This window comes from Nelumbo lutea, chromosome 7 (assembly GCF_056320005.1).
Source record: "Nelumbo lutea isolate HS-2025 chromosome 7, American lotus-T2T, whole genome shotgun sequence".
In the NCBI taxonomy this organism is placed as follows: Eukaryota; Viridiplantae; Streptophyta; class Magnoliopsida; order Proteales; family Nelumbonaceae; genus Nelumbo; species Nelumbo lutea.
This window is the reverse complement of record NC_142690.1, coordinates 58,713,532-58,728,305: the sequence shown is the minus strand read 5'-3', so window position 1 is coordinate 58,728,305 and position 14,774 is coordinate 58,713,532. Positions and strand designations below refer to the sequence as shown.

Here is a 14,774-nt window from a genome sequence, read left to right as displayed (position 1 = left end):
ACTCGAAGCTAGCAGCTTCTCTGTGATATAGTTGTGTGTTCTTTCTACGAGTCTTTCCCAAGGCTGTTAACATTTTGTCCACTGTTATAACCACAAATATCATCCTTGAGCAGTTGAGCTCTTCCGGCTGAAACCTTTTTTTAATTTCTGCCTTGTTAACAATTTTGTGTAGTTGCTAGGATTTTTTGGATCCAGTCCAAGAAGCCTTCTAGCAGCATATTCTGCCAGTTTGATATTTCCGTGCCATCCTGCAATAATTAACAAACCCCACTCCAATATTCAAGCACTGGTATGGTAGGATTCAAAGGTCAGTACATGCTGGTAAATTGAACTATTGAAGCACCTGCAGCAGCAAGAGCACGTGAAGGAATTATTATAGTCTCGGGAAATTTAGAGTTCGGTGAAAGAATTAGGCTGTATTGTATGGTGCTGGTATGATGTATGATAGGCAATTCAAAAGGCTGTAATTCTTTCAAATCATCGTGAAAGAATTGGTATCTCTTACTAAGTGTAAAATCATATGCAAGTAAATGTTAACTATATATTATATATGACATTTAAATTTAACTTTTACGACTTGTTAGAAATTAAAGTAAAGTATCCACTTTATATACTAGAGATAAATAGATGTCCAATGGTATAGATCCCTACATGGGTGGAGAATATATCTCTATGAGAAGAAACATTTGAGTCTTTGAGATGACATAGAGAAGAATGGGAAAGGCAAATCATGGTTAATAAATGGCATCATGGCATATATATGACACGGGAAATATTTGTATAATTTGAAATTAAGTGTAAGTATGGTAAAATTTTGGTCAAATAAATATAATACGTTCAAAGATAGTCCAAATATGCATTTATGTTTTATACGTTTTCATTTAAACAGTTTGAAATAAAAAAAAAAAAAAAGAAAAAATGTATATATAAAAGTGTGTATAACATATTAACCATATGCATATGTACAAATAAATGGGTTTTAAAATTTTTAAAATATATGAAATAAAAACTTCCAATTTTTTGGACCAGTATCTTTTAAAATATGAATTATTCATGTATTACATTTTTATGTGAATAATGAGTATTATACATGAATTTGCTAATTATGACGTAGGTTTTTTTTTCAATTGGACAAAATGGAAAAGGGTAAATTCCAGAGGACCCTTATGCTGAGAGGTATAAAACTTAATCCTCTATTCAAAGCATCTATGCGCATCTATGATCTCAGCCATTCAAAAATGATGTTCTGAGTGTCAAATCAACCCAAGTTCAAAGCATCTATGCGCATGAAATGTAAAAAATGGGTTTTGTGCATTTCAATGTGTGACACCCAGTGTTATATTAACCCTTTCATGACAATATTTTAGCATTAGGTAAGATTACTAGTATATATGCATGTCATGAAAATTTCAGATTACAATAACAATTATTTATTTATCATTATTTATTATACATTTTGTCATTTCATATACTCCTTATTCATCATGTTATGTTTAATGTGATGAATATATAATATTAGGTATGTTATGTTTAATATGATGGTTAAAGTGTTGAACCACTGACCTACCACCCAAGCAAAGGGAAGAATTGTTTCATTTTTATTTGAATTTAAAAACATATTTTTATAGTATTAGAATTATGTATTATGGCCACATAGATTTAAGGACAAAAGATTTAAACATACCCTGAGTTTTCGTAAATTGACGTAAATACATCCTAAGTTTTTCAAATAAACTTAACTATACCTTGTGACTTTTTTTACCCTTTATTTTCTTTCAAATTTTCAAATTCATGTGAGTGGTGGATGCATCTCTCTCTCTCTCTCTCTCTCTCTCTCTCTCTCTCCTCCTCCTCCTCCTCTTCTTCTTCTTCTTCTTCTTCTTCTTCAATACAACAAGAATATCTGCACTTTTAAACCTCAAGTAATCTTAAAATATTTAAGATGTTTTGTTCCCTTTTAAAAGAGAGTGGATAAATTTCAATTTTCTATCTATAAAAGATTCTGCTCACGTATTTTGTTATTGAAACATGGATATCAACATATAGCAGAAGTTAGGGTGCTTTTCATCACTATGGTGTTTGCTTTTTAAAACTTAGTTTCTCTAGTTTGGGTTGTTTAAATCAAGGTTTTAAAAGGCTAAAGGCGAAGGTGAGACAGTTGTGTCTCATAGGGTGAGGTGTATGCCTCAAGGTGTTTTGAGGCATAAGCCTAGAGCAAAAAAAGAAAAGGATATAATCCATAAACAATAAAGACATGAAAACATAAAATTAGGATTTTATATGGCTTGTATGATATATTAGACATGGATTCATGGTTCAAAGTATCCGTACACCCCAATATGCTAAAAGGGATATGTTGATTATTGACACTTTGAATCATGCATGATTTTTTTTAGGTTTTTTTTTTTTTAATTTTACAATGTTAGGTTTTTATTATTTAATTTTAAAAAGATTTTTTAAAATATTTTAAAAAGGGGGTATTGGTACCCCAAATATACAATACAATTTGAGTTAGAATCTTACCAAAGTAGTTTTTTTTTTAATTTTTTCTCCTTATCAAACTTTTCAATTTAGGGATATGATCCAACATTGTTTTAAGAACAAAGCATTCATATTTTGTTTTTTGCACTAATATGCATTAGTGAAGAGTGACCATATATATGATGCATGTGCTTTAGAAGACATAGAATATCAAGTATGAGATAAATGAGCAAATGGGAATTATCAAAAAAATAATAATAATAACTAGGAAGATGGGTAAAAATAAAGCATGAAAATTAAGGAAAACTATTTTCTTACACATCCTATATGCATTTTTGTGTTATTTGTATGTTTATTTATTTGCTCATTGTTGGTGTATAAAACAAAGAGAAAAAAATAATAACAATAAACAAATGAAAGAGGAGAGCTCATGGAAAGGATTGAATGGGTTGATGTCTCAACCCAATGGATGTGAAATTAAGTAGGGCACGTTGGGCCTAATGGGGTGGAAGGTTTTAGTGGGACCCAATGTATGGACCCTATAATGTATTGGCCCAAGGTGTTGGAACCCAACATGAATTGAAGAAAATAAACAATAAACAAAAGGAGGGGGGGGGGGGGCGGCAAAGAAATTCTGGTTGGATCTTGACTGATCAAATTACCCATGAGATTTTATTACACCCACCTGCCAAATGGCATCTTCACAAATGATTTCTCAATCAGTTCAACATGGTCCCTTAGATCGATTCACTTGCCATTTCTTTCTAGAGAAGATCATTTAATTGTCGGATCTCAATGGCATCCAATTTAATGTAATTTAAGAATGAATGTTATAACTAATCAATTGGATTTCCTTTTATGTGTAGGTCTAACCATATGCCAAGTGGCACTTGGTTCTAAGTATAGCTAGGGATTAAAATCAACTTCATTTAAATGACGTAATTACCTTAATTATGTCAACAAAGTGATCATCGACATGCTAATTTAGTGGCCCCCATTTCAATCAACACTAAATAGTGATTAATTGAATTAAAGCCATTCAAATCAATTCAAGTTTTTCATAGAGGAGAAAATAAGAGGAAGCTCTCTTGGGGTTTTTCCTTGGTCTCTTCCCCCCCCCCCCCCCCCCCCCCCTTCAGCTCCTCAATTCATCTCCATTGACTCCATTTCTTTTGATAAGAAAAATGAAGGGACGGTTGCATCTAGATCAAGGAAAGAAGATCCAAATTCTCATCTCCTCAACTATTGAAGATTCAAAGCTACTACGAGTTTGCTACATTGATTGGGGGATTTCGGTATTCAATTTACTACAGTCAAAAGCTTCTGTCAAATTACTAGAGTCAAAAAATTTTTGACAAACCCTTTCAGCCAAGAAGGTCTCCATCAATTTATTACAACCAATGGACATTTTACAACTAAAGGTTAGCATTGTGGTTTATGTTCAAATCAACAATCGATTTCAAACAAAAGCTTTGTTTGCATACAATTGGTCACTACAAGTTCCTTCTACAACTATAAGTCACCAAGCTTTTTCGATTGTTTTGTGACAAGCCACAAGTACAAATTCGGGTTGTGTTTGTGATAAGAGAATCAAGGATTTTCTTTGCAAAAAAAAAAAAAAAAAAAAAAGAGTTTATATCCTAGTTAAATTTTTGCAAAAAAAAGTTAATTAAATTTATTTGATTTGTCTTCATTAATTTTTGTGCTCCAAATTTAGTGTGAAAATTTTGTGCTCTCTCTCTCTCTCTCACCTCACCCATCGGAGAAGAGATGTGAATGTGGAATTAAGTCCTTTATGTTAGGCATAGAAGGGCAAAATAAAAATTTTAAAATTTTGTATGAGTTCACATGTGATATTTCATTATTGGAGGGCATTTTTTAAGTCCAATTGGGTCAGCCCATAAGGTATATCTAAGAATTTTTAAGTCAATTTATGAATACTTAGCCTTAAGGTGTTTAAGTTTTTTACCTTAGATTAATTGGTGAATCTTTTATACACAATTAGTGGAATTCAATGGTGAGAAACAAAAATGCCTTAAATATGGGATGTATTGAGAGAAAATGAGAGTTAATACATATTAGCACTCAAATTTTGCTCAGTTTCTTCACTCTACCTCCTTAAACCCTCTTTTTTAGATCCAAAACTTGAAAACAAAATCAAACCAACTTGAAACCTGTCAAAACCCCCAAAAAAATCTCTTTTTAAGTGAAACCCCACAATTATGTGACCAAACTCTAAAGATCCACCTTTCATCAGTTTGACCCCCTCTCTAACAATTCCAATCTACATGATGCTTAATCCTTGATACCTTAAATCCCAATCTAATACATTCATTGCCTTAAGGATGCTAATATACGATCAACCCCCAAATTCCACCTCAAATCTATGGCGATCAACCTAAAAATGCTAAGATTTTATTTTGATAACCCTAAACGAATAAAGATAGACAACCAAGATCAACTAATTCTTTATTAGATCAGAATTATCCACCCGACTCCTCACTTTAATCCGTGCCCACACACCAAATTTCATTCAAAAATTCCCTTGTTTGACCCTCCATAAATCCAAGATTCTGATTAAGCAAATTTTGTTGATTAGAGTATACCAGCCATAGATCTCCACCATCCAACCTTTGTCTCAACAATCAAATCTCACTACTATGTCTAAAAGCCAAAAAAAAAAAAAAGAAAAACCTTAGTGCGTCAAATTTCATGACTAAACTCCTCTATTTGATCATTAAAAAAGGTGAGATTCCATTTTAAGCATCCTCATTTATGGGTAAGCCATAAGCCAAAACCTTGATGTGAACTAAATCTTTCAATCTACACCTCTAGTCACATATCTGCCTTTTCCATAAGATTCGGTATGATTAAAAATGCTTACCTACCAAATTTCATCCCAAAATTTTCTCATTTGATCATTCATAAGGCCAAGATTCTATTTCAATAAATCTCATTGATCAAAGAATACCAATCATAGATCTTCATTATCCGAGCTTCATCTGACCAAACAGACCATGTCACCTTGTTTAGAGACTCAAAAAACCCTTGTACATCAAATTTTACATCCTAATTCACCAACTTGATCATTAAATTAGAAAGATTTTATTTTGATGCATCGAATCAAACCACCACCTCATTTGTGCCAACATAAGGCATCTAAAAAATGATGATTGATGCTTGACCTATTTAAACATATAAACCAATGAAATTGAACTTAATAAACTTAAAAAGGCATAAAACCCAAATGTATCCCTACTTAAAAGTGAAAAAATGACAACATAACATTTATTAGTGAATTAGATTTACATTTTATGTTACTAGCAGCCCCAAATACGAGACTGCAAATAACATGCACGCCCCAAAATATCATTGGATGCACAAAACATGTAAAAATCAACCCTAAATAGAGGAAAAATCTTTCACCTAAGAGAAAAGCTTAAATGAACACCTTTTTCTTTGAAAAATCTTTGCATTTTTCATGAAAAAGCTCTCTTGAATCCCAAGCACTTTGATTGGGTGAATTTCAAACTTGTTCCCCTTCCTTTCTATATAAATAGAGACCAACTCAAACTCTAAGGCTATGTTTTGTTTAAAGGAAAATGTAAAGAAAGGAAGTGAAAGGTAGGGAAACCTATATACAAAATAGGTTTCCCTACCTTTCACTTCCTTTCCTTACTTTTCCCTTCAAATGAAGCATAGCCTAAGGGTGGACCTTTTGAGAAGGGAGAAATGGAGGGACCTTGTAAGCATCTCTTACCTCTATAGAACACCCATTTATGTGAAATCCCCAAGCAGTTTTGAACCTCAAACTTTAAATCTGCCCCTCTATTCTTAGACTGAAGATATGCAACCACAAGTGTTTTCCATCTCAATAGCCCATTCAAGTTTCATTCTATTTATTGGAGAACCTTTGCATATCTTCAGTCTAAGAATAGAGGGGCTGATTTGAAGTTTGAGGTTCAAAATTGCTTGGGGATTTCACGTAAATGGGTGTTCTATAGAGGTAAGAGATGCTTACAAGGTCCCTCCTTTGCTAAGGTCATACATACGAAATTTAAGCCTCTCACTCCATCCTTTAGCTTAAATTTATAGTTTTTGGGTTGTTGGTTACTAGAAGTTTTGAGACCTTGGAGCACTTGTGTTCTAATCTTCTTTTAGACTAACATAAAAAGGCAGAGAGGCAAGGGTATTAGGGAAATTAGTGCCTAAGACCTGATGACATTACCTCAAAATTCGTTTCAAGAGAAGTTCAAAGTGCTTTTTTCTGGATTTCAGAAATTATAGTAATCATTTTGTTGTTTTTGCCATAAATTGAGCCTAAATAACTCTCATATTAGGTTGCTACAGTAACTTGGGGAAAGGGGGGACTAACCCTTTTCTTTCCCAATCCTTAGAATCCAAAATATCTTGGTTAAGTATCATCCCTGTAGAGAAATGAAGTCACTACCAAAGAGATAAAACTGAGTTTTCAAAGATGGAGCAAGGGCCCATTTCCTTTGAAAAATGGGTGTCGATTCCTTTTGTTTTGAGTCGGCCATGAGCTTCTCATAACTCACAATACCTTAATCACGAGTTTTCATTAGAAGGAATTGGATGAACTAAATGTGATGATGATAGGGCTGTCAATAGGTCAAGTTGGATTCGATGGACCCGAACCGATTGGGTTGGTGCTAGTTCTAGGAACTGGAACCGATCCTGATAAATTGTCATGATTCTTATCGGTTTGGAACCAATTCCACCTAGTCTTGAACTGATTCTGACTGACCCAACCTATATATATATATATATATATATTAAATAAATTAATATTATATATAATATTTGTAATAGGTTTATTGTAATCCAGTCCATCGAGTTAAACCCAATTGTCCCAAGAATCGATTGGTTCGGTTCTAGGTTTAAAATTACAAACCAACAAGTCCGGATGGTTTTGGGTCCTTAGTATTGCTCGTCTAGTTAGTTCTAGTTATACCTGGACCTGACCTAGATCCAACTTGTTGACAACCCTAAATGATGATAATGATGATTTCAATATTAATTATTATCAAAAACCTATAGCAAAGCCAAGTATGGATATAGTCTGAACACAAGTGTGTGAACTTGGCTATGTAGCTAATTAAAGATGTTGGTGTTTAGTACACATGCAAAAATTGAATTGATTGACCTATCTTATACAAATTGGCTATGTAGCTAATTAACCAAGTCTGGATGGCTATGTAGCTAATTAGCTACATATTTGTATAAGATAGGTCAATCAATTCAAGAGTATGTTTCAACCCAACAATTGCAAAAAAAAAAAAAAAAAGAAAAAGAAAAAGAAAAAGAAAAAGAAAAATGACTTGGTTAAAATATAAGATGGCCTTATTGGTCGACTTATTTGACAAAGTCAATACGACATTGTAAGATATTAACTCTTTTTTGTTTGTGTATTTTTAGCCATTCTCATCATTAATAACAATAATCTCATTTTCACATATAGTGGTTTAATATGATGGATATATGATATTAAAAGACATATTTGTTTTTTTATAAATTTTATAAAAATGTAATATTTTTTATTTAATTTAGGAATCTCATGTTGACTTGTAAGATAACGAGGAAAATATAGTTTCAATTGAATTATATAACATTTATTTTTTGTTAATTTTCTTTTCCTTTGCTTAAATAAACTACTTTGTTAGCTGAACAAAATTAAGGGTCCATTTATCACCAAACTATTTATCTATAAATAAACCATTGACTTAGCGACCATGTTATTGATGTAGAAAATTTAACCATTGAAACATTTAATTTAGTCACTGGGTTCATTGATTAAACATTAATTCTATTTACTTTTAATTTTTTATTTTATTTTTATCATTGATAAAAATAGTTATTATTTATTAACCTTTTTAATATGATGAATATACATTAATATACATATACCTACATTTTCTACAAATTTTATAACTTTTTATAACATTTTTGTTTTTCTACTTATTTTTAAAATTTTTATTACTTGAATTATGACATTATAGGTTGACAAATTTGAGCTAGATGATGAAAATGTTTATTCACCACCCAGATGGGAAAAACATTTTGATTTTGAAATGCTATTAAATTTTGTATTCCATTTTTATCTTTAATAAAAATAATTCATATTTTCATAATTATTTTTATTTAATATGATGAATATATAACATTAAAGATGTGCCTAAATGTTTTTTTACAAGTTTGTATTTTTTCATTTTTTATCTTTCTTAAATATTTATTATTTAATTATAGCATCATGAATTGACCTCAAAAGTTGGATAATTAATCTAGTATTAAGATAGGAAAAAACATTGTTTTTTTATTAGTTTTAAATTATATGATTCACTTATATTATAAAACAATTCTTACTTATGGCACTTAATTTTTGTATGATATAATTAATATATAAAATTAGAGATGTATCCAAATTGTTCTATATTTTTTATATTCTTTTGTGATTATTTGTACTTTTATGTTAAAAAATTATTATTTAACTATCACATCATGGGTTGATCCATTTGACCGAAACCAGTAAACCACTTTGCAAAGAGAAAAATGGTTTTATTTCTATGATGATTTTAAATTTTGTATTCCATTTCCATCATTAATAAAATTGCATCTTATGTATAATACTTATTTTTGTTTAATGTAATGGATATATAATATTGGAGACCTACCCAATATTGTTATTTTCTAAAAATATACAACATCATATATATGCCAAACTGTTTTTATTTTCTATATTGTATATATTTATTTATTTTTTATTTTTTATTGTTTAATTATGCCATTATTGGTTAACCCATTTGACCCAAATGGTTAAATTGTTTCCCCCGCCATCATGAGGGAAGAAGGCCATTTTATTTTTAGGTTACTTTTCAAAATATTGATTTTATACTATTAAAATTATGGTTGTATATTTAATTAGTTGAATTTAATGATGAGAAACGAATATATATTAAATATAGAATTTAATGAGAGAGTTAGAGTTAATATCTTAGATATGGAACTTAATGAGATAGAATAGGAAATTGGTTTCATTTTGGTTGGTTTTACATGTTATATTCCATTTCCATTAACGAGTCATTTCTTATTTATCATACTTATTTTTGTTTAGTATGTTGTATATATAATAGGGATAATTGCTAAAACCTCCCTTGAGCTTTTGGGCCATTGCCAAATCCTCCCTTGAAATTTTGTAATTGCAATCACCTCCTTTGAACTTTATGAAATAGTTGCAAGTAGACCCCCTCTGTTAGAATCCTCTAAAAAGAGAAATGAAAATGTCCAAAATAACCATGTTGTTACTAGTGAGTTTGGTTTCTATAGAAAAATAATGCAAACTTTATGAAAATAAAATAGAGAATTTATAATTGTAGCTTTATCTTTGAGTTATTGATATGAAGGGAAATTTTGGAAAGAAAATCAATTTTAGAAAAAAAAGTAAGATTATAAGGATTTTGAGTAGTGACACATGTGTAGAGAAAACTTGGAAATAAACATTTTGATCAAATTAATTGCATAGGTGTTTTGGATATTTTCATGCCTCGAGATCTACTAACATCTATGCCAGAAAGTTTAGGGGAGGTGATTTCAATTACCAAACTTCGGGAGGTTTCAACAACAACAAGAAACTACTTCAATTTTCATGGGAGGTTTCAACAATTTATCCTATATAATATTAAAGAGGTGCCTAATATTTTCTACAAATTTTCTTTATTCTCTATTTTTTTTGTATTTCTGAATTTTTTTTTTAATTATGGCATCATGGGTTGGTTCATTTAACCCAAAATAGTCAAACTTCTTACCACCACGTAGACAAAAATGTAGTTTTGTTTCTAGTTCAAATAAAAAAGTCCATTTATATACTATAAAACAATTATGTATGTTAGACAATTTATGTCCTTAGCTCCAATCAGATTGATGTACAAATACATTTTTTGTAAATGAATAAAAGTACATATTTGTTTCATGTTATTGTTGGTATATTTCTGTGTAATTACCACTTAAACTAGACATTTATGAGATTCGTGTTAGTTTAGAATATTTTCAACCATTGGATAGACTTGGGGAGTTTATCCTGCCAAGGCTGACACTAATGTGTTGCTAAAGAAGTTGGGGCAACTTGTCTCAGTTGCTAGGGTTAGACCTGAAGTACATGTAGTGTGTGTTTGTTTGAAGCACTGAACCGGACCATTTTCCAGTTATGCCCTAGACCTTGGAGACTGATGGAAAAAACTGGAAAGTTACACATAACCCCTGGACTTGATTATGGTACTGCATTGGGTGTCAGATCGGGTTGTCTTTGATATGCCAATCAGTGAGATCCTTTGGGGGTCAAAACCTAGGTATGTTGGGACAGCCTGAGAATTCACTCGAGTGGGTGATCATAGTGATAGAATCAACTCCTTTGTCGGTCAAAGTGAATGATTGAGACTGCACTCTTTCTGATGGAAACCAAAACTTTCAGCAACTTATTCAACCATGTTTGAGATTTGTTTTGCAAAACATATTTATATGATAATATATATTATGTTTTAAGAAAAAAGTGTTTGCAAAAATGTTTTAATTCCCGAGACCCATCTGAGCAGAGAATGCAACACTGTACCTTGCAGCCAGGGGAGAGGTCCTTCCCTATTGGGTAGTGTTTGATCATTATAGGCCGAGAGGTCAAGTGTAAAAGACCATTAAGGGTTATTTACCTAATGGGATATATCTTACTTAAGTTCATTATCCTTGGACCTTCATATGATGGTTATACTTAGGGATCATTTAATTGTAAATGTTGAGTCCATTAAGAGCCCATATTGATGGACTCAGGGGTTCACTGCATTTAGCAGTGAATTTAGCTAGGCCTTTTTACAGAGGTTGGGCCAAACCCATGTGGGCTTATGTAAGATCATTGTTTGGGTCCCACGCCATACAAGTTGAACCTAAATGGACCAGCAACTACCTAGGGACATGAGCCTCTTGTTTAATGGGCCTAAAGCCCATGATTAGTGAGATTAATCAAGTGGTCACATGACTGCTTAAGCTGTCATGTAACTTTGGTAATATGGGTTTGGAGCACCCATTCTCATAAGAGGATAACTCTTATCCACTAATAGAGTCCATATCCAAATAAAGATTTGGATTAGGAACCTCCTAATTCGATTAGGAGTGATGCTCCTTAAGACTTAATAAAAATAGAGATCGAACTGCTCCAGTTATGACTTTGCTTTTAGTTCTCTCTTTGCTCTTGCCGCCCTAGAAACCCTAGTTTGATCTCCCCTTTTTGTGACTGATCTTGATCAGTTTGATCTTTGATTTTTGAAAGAAAACATTAAAGAAAAACCGTGCTCACCTCTCCATTTTGATCTAAGGTATTGGATTGCAATTTTGCTGAAAAATGCGTTGTTGAACCAGCTTCACTCTAAGCTGCGCCATATTCAGTGGAAGCTAGTTTTTGGATTCAATTTGGGCGTGAACTACCACTTTGGGAGATACTTCTCCCTCTTGTTTGGTTCAAATCTGGTTTGGTTTTGATGCAATAACGATCATTGAAAAATATAGTTTTTCTAAAAACAGGGAATATAATTCCTGGAAGGTTGAAAGATATTTTTTGAAATTTCACGTAGCCATCTTGCATGGTTCGACCATCCATATGATGGATTTCACCTTTCTTTAATGTATGAATTTAATTAATGAAATTTAGCGATGAAAAATAAAAATGCCTTAAATGTATGGTTTAATGTGAGGGAATGAGAGTTAATACGTTAAATGTGGGACTTAAAGAGAGGGAATTAGATGAACTAATTAATAGTATTTGAGTTACATGTTATAGTAATATTTATTTATATTTATTTTGATGGATTTGATAATTGTCTAGGCCCTGCTTGTTTCTTGGTATTTAGCCTAGGGTAAGTTGATAAATTAGTAAATTGATCACAATTCTCGCATTCATTTGTCGTTATATTGGGTCCCATAATAATCGGAGATTTTGGAAAGTATCGGTTACTTGAGTAACTAATACCTTCCTACAAGACGGGTAAGCAATTTACCCGCATGTCGATAATGCTCTCTCCCTCCCACCTTTCTCTTTACCCGAATAGCTTGTATTGAACAAGACACGGGAACTTCACTTACCTAGCTAGGCAAGTTTTTCCTGAGAAAACACTTGTTCGAGTAAATGTACTTGCATAGCTAAGTAAAAATGAATAGGGCTTTGGTATTGACTTTGTGAGTTCGGGTGCACATAGAAAGTCTATAAACATTATTTGGACAAAAATCATGAAAGCTTAGGCTCTTTGTTAATACTTTTTAGGGCCCATTTGGGAGGGCTTTTGATTGAACTGTGTTGAATGTCAATCTATCAAAACTAACTTTATTGGAAAGTCAAATTTTCAGTTCAAGGTAAGAGATATGAGCTTTTTGGGTTTTTTTCACCAAACAAAGTTTTAGGAGTTTCAAGGTGGGACCTACCTTGCAACACTAGAAACCATTGCATGGGAGCTCTTCTAAATGGGGCCTGTTTGGGAGGGCTTCTATGTCGTTTAGGTTGCTTTGGAAAAGTTACCCAAGATGGTTTCGTCAGGGGAAAGTTGATTTTTTTTTGGCTAATGTAAACCTATATTTAACCTTTTGTTTTTTTACCAAACATGGTTTAACGATTTTTTTTGGATTTCTCAGCAGCTCATGTAACACTAGAGATTGTTGCCAAAAAAACCCTCCCAAACAAGCACTCAATAGTTTTTTTTTAAAGCAGTTCAACTAAAAGTAGTGGAAGGCGATTTGACATTTGATAGCTCCAAGAATCTACCTCAAAAGTAAAGAAAAAAAAAGGGTTAAAGTGCATGAATCCAAATTTGCTAACCAGTGACCGCTAGCCATGTTCATCACATAGGGGAATATTTGCGATAAAAGTTACAAGCGTTGTTCTCACCTCTCAATGTGGGGCTGCTGGATGAACTTGATCAGCAATTGCAATGTATTGTGGTCAGCGGATCCAATCTCAACAAAAGAGGATCTTTGTCCCATTTCCTTTGGGCATCTCTTTTCCCTCTTTCCTCCGACATGTATTTTAGACTATCGTTTTCATTCCGTTTCACAATTAAAATATGCCTAATCATTGGACCAAAAAATCATATATTTTAAAGACAAACATACCCCTAACTTCGTACCTCCTTTCCTTTTAGCGGTTAAAAAGGAAATAAGTCTTGTTTTAGGTGTTTTATAATTCCAAATTACAATTTTGTTTTTTTTTTATTCTTACCCGTTTTTTAATAAAATTAACAGGTGGATATTAGTGTTTTAAGGTGAGGGTATTTATCATTTTGAACTATACAGCCTTACAGTGGAATTCAGAATTCTGCATATATGGTGTATTGTAATTTTCCTTAAAATTTAGGTGTTTATGCTTAATTACAATAAAAGTACTTTTGCTTAATATGTAGATTTATCATGAATATATTTGAGATTTACTAAAAAAAAAAACATCACGAATATGGGTATTCCTTATCATTTCGGACGGGATCTGCTCATCACAAATGAGCGCTTCACATACACATCCACGGTGCAATTGAAAACATCTCCTGGAAATAATAATTAATAAGAACAGGAGATGTTCCTAATGAATGATAGGATTGATGTACGTGTGAGGCGCCGGGAGCAGATCTGGTATCTTTCATTTCACATTACAGTTTCGTTCTCGTTGATCAGAATTCGGATGGGATTTCCACAGAAATGTTCCCACTTCCCAATGCTATGGGGCAACCGATCTGAGTCGTGCGTTGGGAGCATCTCTCCATACTCCATATCTTTGTGGGATGTTCTGTGGGGAGCCCGTCCGAATTCCGTTTATCGAAATTAGATATGCTCTAATCAGAATCGTCACGACACGGGAGCACCGTACTGTCCAACTTTTCTCCGACTGTAACTGCTGCATGTTCCTTTATCTTTTTGCGGATTGATCTTTTTTCTTTTTTTCTGCAATCTTTTTGCGAATTAATTTCTTCTTCTTTCATCAAATTCCCCTGCTAGATAAACAGCGGCGTAATTCAGTTGTGCTCTTTGTGGAAGAACTATTCGAGTATCAGAGTTTAGTTTTGAGTATTGTAGGTTCGATTGCTGACTTGCTCTCGCCTGATTGCTTGAAAAATATTATCGTTTGGTTGTCAGGAATAGTTATCTTCATATAAATTGATTATTGAGGGCTTGCAGCTCGTCTTCAAGGCATCAATCTTCTTACCTGAAACTGGTTTACTAATTTCTCATGTTGGTATTGATTAAAAACGACATTA

The 14,774-nt window shown here is 32.5% G+C and overlaps 1 protein-coding gene across 19 annotated transcripts in view; it reads left to right on the top strand.

Annotated features, from left to right (window-relative positions):
• Positions 1–13,957: 13,957 nt before the first annotated feature.
• LOC148846561 (protein HESO1-like) overlaps positions 13,958–14,774 on the top strand; it is a 63,931-nt gene continuing 63,114 nt past the window's right edge. For 3 of the 19 annotated variants that reach the window (XM_088952754.1, XM_088952769.1, XM_088952749.1), the window contains exons 1-2: positions 14,188–14,406; positions 14,515–14,592. The gene's annotated coding sequence lies outside the window, so the exon portion shown is untranslated. Of the gene's footprint in view, positions 14,152–14,186; positions 14,407–14,431; positions 14,707–14,774 lie in introns of those variants that run through there. The other 16 variants (XM_088952765.1, XM_088952756.1, XM_088952750.1 and 13 more) reach the window with 11 other exon arrangements.